The following is a 12,086-nucleotide window of genomic DNA, read 5'->3' on the forward strand; positions in this document are numbered from 1 at the left end:
GTTCCATCAAAACTGAGATGTTTTTTCAGGAAAGTCTTGATTTTGATAAAAGCAGGTTCAAATTGAAGAGGAATGCTCATTAACTGCTCTCATTTTGTTTTGTTCCAATTCAGTTTCTTCAAACCATTTCATCTTTAAATTAAATATACATTTTTAAATGTCTGTTTTTATTTTAATATTCTGACATGATCATAATGGAATATTTTAATACGGCCATTTCATTGTCTGAAAAACTTTTTTTTTATAATAGAATTCCTAAATATGGCACAGTTTTGACCTTTATCCCTGTTTCAAATGAAAACCATTTCTGTATGTCAGAGTTCCTTGCCAGATCAGGGCAACCAGATCTATACAAAAAATAAAGTCCAGTCTAATGATCTCATCAGCTAAAAACAAGTTGCTTTGAAACCAGGATTTCTTTTCAATATTTGAATGTCAGAGATATCAGCTCTATCTTTTTGTCACAGATAAAACTCAATGTCTGGTGTTTATTGCTGGCTGTAGATAATTCAAGTTGATTTCAGACTGATTTCCTAACGTCTAACTGAATGTTCGCATGTGATAGGTGCCCGGCCTCACTAGACTGGTACATTGTCAGGAAGAGAATAAACCAAAGTTAAAGCTATCAATCATGTACCAGCTGTTTACGGACAAGAAACACCTTATACATATCAATAAACACCTTCTAGTTGAAAAAAAAAGGATCTGTAATATGACACTTGAGAGAGAAATGAATTTAAAAATCTCAAGTGAACTTCTTAATCCCTTGAGATCAATACGAATACGCTGACATGGCCTGTAGCCAGGCTATGATTGCTATTCTCCCTGCTCTGATCTGAATGCTATCACATCTAAAGTCTGGTGGTTGAAATACACCTTCTGTTGATACTTGGCAAAGTACCACGGTGTGCAGCAGAGGAAGAGCGTATTGGGCCTCCTCATTGATGAAAATAGGGAAAATTGATTTCCAAAGCTATGTGAGAGGGGAATTTTGAAGAAGGCTGCAACAACAAAACCAGGGAATATTGTTTTAGACCAGGGCCATGCATCATTACTTAATTCTCACCTATGTTTTCTTTACAGATTTTCTGATGAGGTCAGGGTGACGTGTAAGAAGTCTGAGTCGTCCCCTCATCATGTCTAAGAATTTTTATTAACACATTATGTAAGTACTTCGAGATTTTGTAAACAAAATATCCGATCATTTTTGATATTTTGATGAATATTAAAGTTGCCATTTTAAAAAGTATAAGAATGAATATTATTCTTGGAGCCATTATACAGCTCCAAAATAGAGCAAACCTGTGATCTAAAAGAATGAATTTTACCAAATGCTGTCTGTAAATGGAAACTTAGGCAGCGCTGCAGTCATAAGGTATCGTTAGAAATAAATATTTTTCCATTCCTATTCACAAGAGGCCATTTTAGTGCTTTGTAATTATTAGTGGTCAAATTTGAATGAAATGTTTTGGGGCTGTTTTAAACCGCTGTATTCCAGAGCTGTGTGTTCACTGGAGGAGTGCCATCTTCTCCATCTGCCCGTGCAGTGCCAAGAGCAGCTGAGCTGTGACACTAATTGTGGCAAAGCTTTGCTCATGTGTAAAATGACTTGAGATTTTCAAAGAGGTCAAGGGGACTTACGGGCCCAACCCTGAGTGAAATCTGGGTGTCTCCCTCTCCATGGCTTGTCTGAAAATCCCAGGCTAATACGTCAAGTGCTGTAGAAATATTCTGACTTCAGAAGAGCATGATATGCAACCATAACCACTCAGGGGTTCTGATGCTGATAATATAGTACTTAGAGGGGACTGCTCCTGCTATCCAGTATGATAATACTAGAATTCACAAGAAAGAGCTGTGAGCCTCTGGCACTTACCAGCTGTAATACTGAACAGATTACACAGGAAAATCAGGCAAAAAAAAGTAATATGCTTTCACCTCACAGCAAGAAACGTTGAAGTTCAGGAAGAGGAAATGTGTATTAAGAGAGCAGGTTAAAAATCTACATTATCCCAGACTTTCATGAAATCAAAATGATAGGCACGATGCTAAGTTATTATAATGTATTTATTACCGGAATTGCTTTCATATTTAACTGATTTGGCCCATCTTGAGACCTGTTTTAAAATGCACCACCTTGTCCACCTTTCCATTTTCATATGAAAAACAGGAAAGCAAAAACTAATTTACTCAGGGAGACACATCGACTGTTTGCCCGTTTATCTCTTACAGACCACCCCTCAGTCCAATGTTGACAGTACATGATATTCCATTAATCTGCCTAATGAAAATTTAACCAGTGTTATAAACAAATAATTGGCTATTATCCTCTCAAAGATCCCGAATAAATTACTTCTGCTTATTTTTTTTCCTCTTCTCTCTCTATATGTCTTCTTCCCCCACCCCCCTCCCTGCAAAAGCTGGCTCTTTCTGATTGATGTCGCAGGAGAAGAAAAAAAATCCATAGCTGCCACTGTGCTACTGCAAGCAGTGAAACCTGGGGTAGACTTAAATGACAGGCTAGGGGGATGCTTAAGGAGCGGCTCCACACTTGCTCGTCTTCAGCGCTGGTGTTTTCTGAAGAGGACCTGGGCTTTGCGTTGCAGGCTGGCTCTCTGCTCCCACCCCATCCCCCTGCCTGCGCTGTGTGATTCCTCCAGTGCCTGATTCGCCTCCAATTACATTCCCATTTTCTCCAGCTCTCTGAAGTCACACAAGAGTCACAGCCTGCTTTCCCTTATCACTTGCGCTGGCCTCCCTTTTTTCCGTGTGTTTGTGTGTGTGCGCACGTGTGTGTGCGCGTGTGTGTGGTGGGGGAGGTTTTTTTTTCTCTTTTTAATCTAAGTGGTGTGAAATGTCTCTTCATTTAGAGCAATTAAAGTTGAAAGGGACTATAACGTAATGAATCATCCAAGGAGTTATTTACTAAATGCTGTAATGATCCTCAGGTCGCACCAGTGCTGCTGCCTCAGCCCCAGCCCTGGAGCATCCTCTGCAGCAAGTCTCATTCTGCCAGATGACAACTGGATCGTGTTGCCAGGAGCAGCATAGTTTTATTTATTTAGCCCACAAACTTGCCAGGCTCTCGGCATGTAGAGGGCAGGGACAGCCCTAAATGTATTTGCCCAAGCAGTTCCTCCTCCATCCATCCTCACACCACTGATCAACTTGCTTGGTAGTGCAAATAATCTGTACAACCTACAGAGGGATGGGATTAATCTATACCACAGTCCCAGCTCACCAGTTACCCCACTCCATAGCACAGTAGGGACATCTTTAACCATGAAATAAGGCAAATACTATTTAAGAGGAGCCAGCTACCTGGCCCTGCCTTTTTTTTATTATTAGGAAAACATGAATTATATAAAAATTTCACATAAAGATGTTAAAACTGTTTGCCAAATATATCTTTGCAATTTATACGGTGTTTGGTGACAAACAAGAAAATAATCATTTTTAACTGGCACACTACTTGTGAGAGCTAAAACTGAGACTAGTCAAGTGAGCAGTGCATTTTTCAGGATTTACACAAAAACACTTTGCACAGATTCTGAGTCCTCTGAGGATACTGTTCATTGCTAAAACATTCTTCAACATTCTCAGACACAATAATGGAGAGCTGAACAAATAATTACTTTTATTTTCAGTCTGATAAGTGGGCAGGAAAAAAAGGTCTAAATAAAAACTTTAACAATATTTGGCAAACCTAAATAATTAATTTCAGTTCTGGACTTTTTTTTTTTTAAAAAATCGAAGACTAGTTTCTTAAAAGCACTCAGGTGCCATTCATAAATCCAGCAAGGAGGAAGAGGAGGTGCAATTATCTCTCCTCCTGAAGCAGTTCCTGCTTCCCCTTGACCTCTCCCCCCACCCTTTCCCAGTTACAGGAATTAGGAAGCTTCAGAGAAGTTTAGCAGGGCCCTGCGTAAGGAGGCAAACTTATGAATGCCTCCACTTCTTTCTCAAAGATACTGCTACCTTAGCAAGAAGGGCATCAGCTATCTTCCATGGCAGTAAGCCTTTCTTTAGCCACCTGCTTCAGTTTACAGCCTGGGATATTACTTTTCCGGTTTATTTCAATATATCCAGGCCCTAAACTGTGAAGGTCTGTGCGTTTTTCAACGTTGCTGCTGTGGGAAGCAGCAGTCTGCAGAAAGGTGTTGGGGAGAGCAGAGGCATTAACCTTTTCAGCCATACCAGCTTTTTGCACCTGATTCATGAGTCAGTATCTATACGCCACAAAGGAAGCTGTTAGGAAATGAAGAAACAAAACATTCAAAAAGTGCACTTACCAATTGTAAAAATAAATACACCTGAGTATCAGAGTTGGTGTGGAAATAGGAACAATTTCTTCTCTAAGCCCTGAGAAAATTGCTTTTGCAGGGGGAGGGGGGGGTCGTTGTGGGTTTTTTTCCTTTTTTTTTTCTTTTCTTTAAATGGAGAGTCTGAAACCAGGAGTTTCCAGCCAACTCTAGATTAGGGCCAATGAAATCTGCTGGCTGTTGCTGCCTAGCCAAGGTCTCATAACAGTAGCTCCCTGGAGTGACAGGGATCAGTGGGCACCAAAGAAAGAGCAAACTCGCGCGTATGCACCTCCGCTTGTAGGAGCTGGTTCTCTTTGTTGGAGCCTGAGCAAATCCTGCCCCATGGAAGTGATACTGCCGTGTGGTGTGAAGGGGAGGGGGTGAGACTTCAGACCCGAGGCGTTAGGGAGTACAGGTTGCTGGGATTTTCCTGTTTTCACCCTGCAGCAAGGGGCAGGGTGGAGGGCAGAGCAGCTGCTCTTTCAATCCCTGAGCAGAGGAACAGGAGCCACAGAAGAAATGAGCTGCAGTCTCCCACCGCAGTCCCGCTGTGCTCTATCCTCTTCAAACAGCAAAGAAAGTCATATGAAAGCCTGAAACCAATCTAAGGAGCCATACTGTTCAGCAAAGAGTAGTCTTCTCACATTTTGAGAAGGAAAGTGAGAGCAAATCCATCACAGCATTTATTGCTAAGTGTTCAAATTAAGGGTAGAAATAAGATTTTCACTATAATGACAAATTAATTATTTCTTTCATAATTTTATTAAAATAAGCATCCTCTATCTTTTAACTAGACCTGACATATGCTTACATAGATACAACACACCCTGTAACCTAATCTGCTAGCAATCTTGAAGCAATTAACTCCTTCTAATCTTTAGCTAACAAAGCCCACCATGCAAAAGGTCCCCAGAGAACAACACTCTAAAGGCCGCAGTAAGCTCCCTCTGACTATTTCTCTATTATTCGGTGTGTAGGAGCTCACTGGAGTGCCCAGAGAGCAGGGATTCATTTGAAACAACAAAGATGAATCATCACAGATCATAAGATCTTCATTAACTCCTTATTTCTCTACTAATTAACACAAAAGAAATGACTTGAATGGTTGACAGGCAGCGAATGACCCACAGCTCTGTGGTTAATAGGATGCAAATGATGCCTAATGAGGGTCTCTAGCTGCAGTCTGGGCATCTGGCCTACTATTTTTGTTGGGGATTCAGAGTGGGTTTGAGATGAAAACAGTTTAACCAATAATATAGGCTACAGCTGAGTTCATATGAAAGTCCATGAATTTTTGAGTCCAGCACACACAAGAAAAATCCACTCATCAACAGGTTTGTATCCACATAGCATGTTTCAGGGACAAGAACTTGTAATTTTTTGTGAGACGAAGCAACCATAACTAAATGTTTTAAGTTTTTTCTCTGTGTAATAAAAATAGTTGATTTACAAATTCTTAACAACCTCTCTATTTATAATGGAGGCAGATTCTAAAATAAGTATAATAGTGACCTTGAAAATAGTTCATTCAAGTCTGTATTCCATTTCTAATAGAAACCAAAGTTGGGGTGCTGCATATCTTTTTTTTAAGAAACTATTTCCAGCCGAGGCTTAAACTCTAACATGGTTAAATAAAAAGGCTTTCAGTGAAGAGACTTAGTGTTACCAGAATTTCCACAAGTCTGTCACTCCCGCAGACTTGGATAAGTTTTCTAGGGGCTTCAAAGCAGAGTCGAGTTTGTGATTCATCCAACCCTGTGGGTCCTTTTCCCTCCATTTCTCCCATATGCATGCAAAAGTAAGGGTTGATGTAGGAGAAATATGGTGATTTCAGCTGTGTGCACACATCCTGCTCTAGCTGCAGGGCAGGCTACTGCCTGCTGCCCGTCCCAGGTGCATGCCAGATACACACTTACTGGTATGGCAGTACAACCACTCACGTAATCACTTGCATTACCAACTACATGAGCGGTTAGTTTAAACAAGTTAAACAGCAGATCTATGCTAATGCAGATCACTTTGAGCAAGGAGTAGAGAACAACTTACAAGCAGCTCTGCTGGCAAAACTGAGGAGAAAGTAGATGGGAGCCAAAACACACGGCTGTGTTTGGACAGGAGGCTGTGCACAATATGGCTACAGGAAGGGCAAGATGTGAGAACACATTTTTAAACCCATACCACAGTTTGGGGCAAATGCATTCACATGGCTACATTTCATTGACTGTGGTCACCCAGCTGCCAAGTGCTGTGTATAGAGGTCACTCATTACACTGCCTGGAGGATGCTCCTTTTTGGGAAAGGAAATGCAGAGATTTATGAGAGGACTCACCCATGCACTGGGATATAGCCCTTCGCCTGGGATAGATTAGTACCATTCTCCTGAGCAGGTTGTTTAACGTCTTGTTCCACAAGCTCTCTCCACCTTACTCACCTTACTTACATATAACACGCCTTCCTGGCTAGCTTCTCTGAGTCTGCATTGGAAAATGAAGCAGTGATAGAAAGTAACAATAGCAATGACAACGGACCACTTGTGTCTCTCAAAATATTTGTGTAAGTATAGTTTTCATTTTCTTTTCTTTCTGTTTGTGTTAAAGCCAAGAGAACAGGCTTGTGATTTAGTCATTCTTTTTTTATTAGGAGGTTTAAATACTGCCTCTCTTTGTTCACATTAACCACTGAACAGGACCATGAATTGAAATATATCTAAAAGACTATAAATGAAATGCGTAAACTATTTGCATTATGTAGGTGGATCAATATGCAAAAAATAAACTTCTTTATTTAAAAATATAAATTTGAACGTGATAATTTTCTTTCAAAAGAGTCTACAAACTATAACTAACTGGCTGTTGGATACAGGCAGGGTTTCAGATGCACAAATTCTGTTTCAAGTGCCCAAAACTTGTCTTTATTTTCCAACCACATCTGCTGTACTTCATCTGACAAATATTGCTGTGTTTATATTCTTAGACAATCATGGCTTTAAAAGATACAGTAATCAATATGCTTCTACCAAATATATACAGCTACAGTTCTGAGACAATGGCAAACATTTAATATATTCTTGGCCACTGTTTTTAAATCTATTAGTTTCCATTTTGTCATGTGCAAAAACATTTGACCAGAAAATAGCTTTTCTTCTCTATAAACTCTTTGAAGAAAACAAGCACTGCATGACCTAAGGGCTGGCTCCATAAACCGCTTACTTAGTTTCCTATTTTTGTCAGGGTGCATCCAGCATGTGTCAGTTTAAGACCATTCAGCTATATATCATCCCCACTCCACCTTTTTCTTGGATGACTTACACATAAAGATGGGGATGAGAGCACTATGGTACTGTGTTAGGGTGATGTACAATAGGTGTGCAAAAGCTGGTGTAACATTACCTTTGCCGGATATGGACTGCTCATCCCGAGGCACTTAAGGGATTAATGAAATGAAATTGTTTTTGGACTTGCTGCACTCTCTCTTATCTTTCAAATCCATAATGTCCCACAGAAGGCAAAATGTAGTAATTTTACTCAGCAGCCTCTCATTAATTTTCCACCTTTGGGGGAATGTACATTTTTAGAAAGATGGACTGTGTGGAGGCTAAGCTCATCACATTGCTTCTCACTTAAAGAGCTCAGCATGGCATGGTAGGGACAGAAGCGTAACATACTTTAAACGAAAGCATTCTTTCAGAGTCAATGGGTGTCTCAATTGTGTCTGCACATATACATATTTTTACATATATATATATATATACACACACACACAAACATATATACAAACCTATGGAGTCATCAGTTTTGAAGATAATCTTTTAGGTTAAGTATTTTCCCACATTAAACCTGATAATTATCCCCTCCTTTTCTTCCTCTGTCCCCAGACACCAAACAAGCTGGATTTTTGCTTCATGTATTATTTATGGCGTGGAATTAATATGCAGATTCACAAAAACTTAAAAACTCATAATTATTCATAAAGGGCTTTAAGGTTATTTAGTACATATTTATGAAACTTTATGTTTGCTAGGAACTGTGTTTGAAAGTGCTATGGAAGGGTGTTGACTGAGGTTAATTACTAGCATGGAGAGTAATCTCAAAATGATCAAACTCTTTGAATGAAAATATTTGTCAGTATTTCTGATCTATATTTAAGTGAAGTAATGGACATCAATAGCCTTGCAAATATATTCGGAAATGGCTCTGCAAGAAAGAAGATTTGCATATCTAATGCAAACAACCAATGAGGAAAAATGTCTAGTTAGACACCTTTGATCGTTAGGCAAATGTAATAAATGATAGAGATTTATCCTGTTTGTTGTCCATCTGTGTGGAGTTATGTTCTTAGACAAATATGCTCTAATCTAGAAAATATTAGCACCAATTTAAGGTAGCCAGAATCCACCACTCTTTTCTAGAATAAGATTCAGAAATGAGATGTGAGGTATTTATGATGGCCAAGTTTTCTGCAGAAGTTGCTTAGGATAAGTACAGGAAGTATGTAAATAATATATTATATTGGTTTTATATTTACATAAATCTTTCTATCTTATGCATAATTAACTTCCTTTCTAATCCATTGTGCTTGAAGGTTGGAAACCTTTAAAATGTTATGGGTTATGTTATGTCAAACAAGCAGCAGGGGCAGCAATTCAGCATGGTAGGAAGCATCCAAAATATTATTACAGCTCTAATCCTACTAACTGTTATAAAAGTGCTTAATTTTATGACCTTGACTGGTCCAGTGAAATCAGTGGAATTCCTTGCATAATGCAGTCAAGTATGTGGGTAAGTGTTCACAGGGTTGGGGCCTTATCCTGTGAAAGAGCAAGTTTCTGAGAGACTGCAATGACTGCAGAACATAGTAATTCAGGAATATGGCACACAGGTGCTTATAACAACTGGATGTATTGTTAATCTTATAAATGTGGGGTTTACTTGTGGGGTTTACTTAACCCATGCTTTTCTTAAAACATGTATCAGCTGATGAGATTATTACTCACAATCTACTGCATATAAATAAATACAGCACATACAGTTATTTGTTTGCACATATCATATTAATCCCTGCGAAAAATACTACAACGATCTTGTAGATATTGTTTAAACACCTGCAAATTATACCTTGATCAGTAGCAGTAAGAGTGAGTTTCTCCATTGTATCTCAGCATGGGACTGTTGCTCCCTTCAGAAGTGGCTCTAGAGACATGTCAGATGCTGTTGACATTCATCCTTTGGTTTTTGTAGGCATAAGGGTTCACTTACTGTTCAGGGTCCACACAATATTTTGCATTCATTTAACAATGCATATGATCCTCTCTCTTACTTCTTCATAGGTTAATGCGGTTATATCACCAGTGAGGCACCCTTAGTTATATGATTATAAGCAGCTGTATAACAGTTCGTGTGAGCCCCTATGTGGGGGCTGCACAGTGGGAATCTGTCTACACCAACAGAGTAAAAATGCTGCAGAAATAATAATAACAATAATAATGATGATGATGATGCATGTAGACCAGCCCTTCTACTAGATGGAGACCCAGAGCTCATTTCATATTATATCATCTTTGGCTTGGATGTGATGGAGTAATGGGCTCTGTAGCCCATTACTAGGGCCACCTTCCTAGGTGGATCCCCAGTCAGGGCTATAGCAAGGCCCTATTTGGCATTCTGGGTGACAAACAAGCATTCTGAGTTACAAAGTTTTGATTTTTCCTTCTCTCCAGACTCTGTGTGTGTGAGAATGAAGACATGTAGAGCCTCGTGCCCCCACTCCCTCCCATCAGCTAGGTTTGTGTTGAGTCACATTCTGCAACATACTGGATTTTGTTCCCATCTCTTTTTTCAGCACCCACAAGGCTTTAATGCCAAGGAGAGGTTCTTTCCTTCCCCTGCCCTCACTACAGCTTTGTAGCAGCATGTGTGGAGCAGTCCTCTACTTTTCTTGCTCTGCAGTCTCAGACATTTTTCAGATGAAGATTTGGGCTCTCTTTGTGAAGTCAGACCTACTGACAAGACTTCCCTTTCTTCACTGTCTTTTGCAGACTGTTCAGAGGGAGTTCATGGACCCCAGATCCAAGGAGCAAGGATCCAAGTATAGGAAGGTAAATGTGTGACAACTGCAGCCATCAGTGTGCTGTGTAAAATGCAACTAGTTTCTCACAAGTGAAACCTGAAAAGCCAAATCTTCATATGACAAGAGTCAACCACGCTTGGGGTGGACCACGCCTCTGCTATGAAGGAGAATCTCTAAGAGACACCTCTTACCAAGAGAAGGGAGGAAAACTGGCACTGCTGTAGGGACCAATTTTGGCATCCTTAGATTCCTCAGTTAGAGCTCGAGGGACATACTGGGACTCCGTGTCTTCCTCAGCAGCTTCTCACTGACTCGGCCTTTCCAGGGCTGTCTCCGTATCTCCATCCCACTGTGGGCTAAAATTGGGTAGCACAAATAGAATAGCAAAGCCAAGAGGTATCAGGCTCTTCAGCTTCTGCCCTGGCCTTACTCTGAATCTATAAATCAAGTCCCCTATTATCTGGATTAGGCTAGGAGGCAAGAAGGGGACAGCTGAGCCCTCTCTGCCACACAGAAGGGGAGACTGTCAGGCACAGAGTCTCTTCTTTACACTGCTCATGGAGGAGCAGCCCTTGCCAAAGATATTTTGAAACAAATGGAACAATAATGTAGCCATAATAGTTGCCCTAAGTGCAACGACTATAGCCTGGATAGATTTGTAATCTCTTTTAATAAATACATTAAATTATTTGAAATAATGTCCTATTTGCCAACAGCTTATTCCATAAATATATATGGAATATAAAATAGGAGAGATTCCCTGACATAATTAAAATTGTACAGCCAAGTAGGAGGCAGGGAATAGTGTTATCTTTTCAGCTGCAAACTATTTTGCAGAAATACTTCTCACACACAAACCTTCTATTTATCTTTAGGGATAATATAATTGCATAGCGAAAACAGTGCAGCTCTGAGGCAATAATGGGTGGTGCCTCTACCTTCTACCCCCTGCTATAACTGGAGCTCAGTCAAAGGAACTATGGCTCCCTTAACAGTGCCAGCTGCCCTCCCTCTCCTGGTTACCTGCACAGAGACAATCCCAAATGTTATATAAAGAGCTCATTTTCCTGGAAATAAATACATTCCTTAGATACCATAGAACAGTAGCCTGCATGTTCAGCCTTCTCTGTGACAGGAGATCAAAAGCTGTAGAAAACATACAGATATTCAGAGGGGGATCAGAGGGACTGGTTACTTATATTACTCATCTCCAGTTCAGGTGCTAAGCATAGTCATCTGGCACTTGAGCAAAGGGTGTGAAGGTTACGACAATAGGTTGTTATCCTCTATACAAACTGGATGTTGGACAAGATATAATATGTATTGTTCAAATGTCTTATGTCATTATCTCATAGGATTAAGTCTACATTGCAAAAACCATTGGTAATGTGGTAGATTATTGATTAAATCTATTTTTAACTCTTAATGCATTATTTTTTGGCCCATTGGTGCTTTAGATACAGGATTACAAATCAAAGAATGCAATATCAATGCTGTTTTACTCTCATTACCTTATGCTGATGTTACATCAGTACATCAGTTTTGGGGGACAAACCTATTAAAGGCTATTTATAACAAGGCCTTTTTATTGTCTCAAAGCAAATTCACCTTGTACTATAAACCTTTATGTCACATATCAATTCAGCTCCCAAGTTAGGGATCATCACCCACTAAATTAACAGGGAGCAACAGCAGTTTCTAGACTCATGCATTTTA

Source organism: Dromaius novaehollandiae, chromosome 6 (genome assembly GCF_036370855.1).
Source record: "Dromaius novaehollandiae isolate bDroNov1 chromosome 6, bDroNov1.hap1, whole genome shotgun sequence".
In the NCBI taxonomy this organism is placed as follows: Eukaryota; Metazoa; Chordata; class Aves; order Casuariiformes; family Dromaiidae; genus Dromaius; species Dromaius novaehollandiae.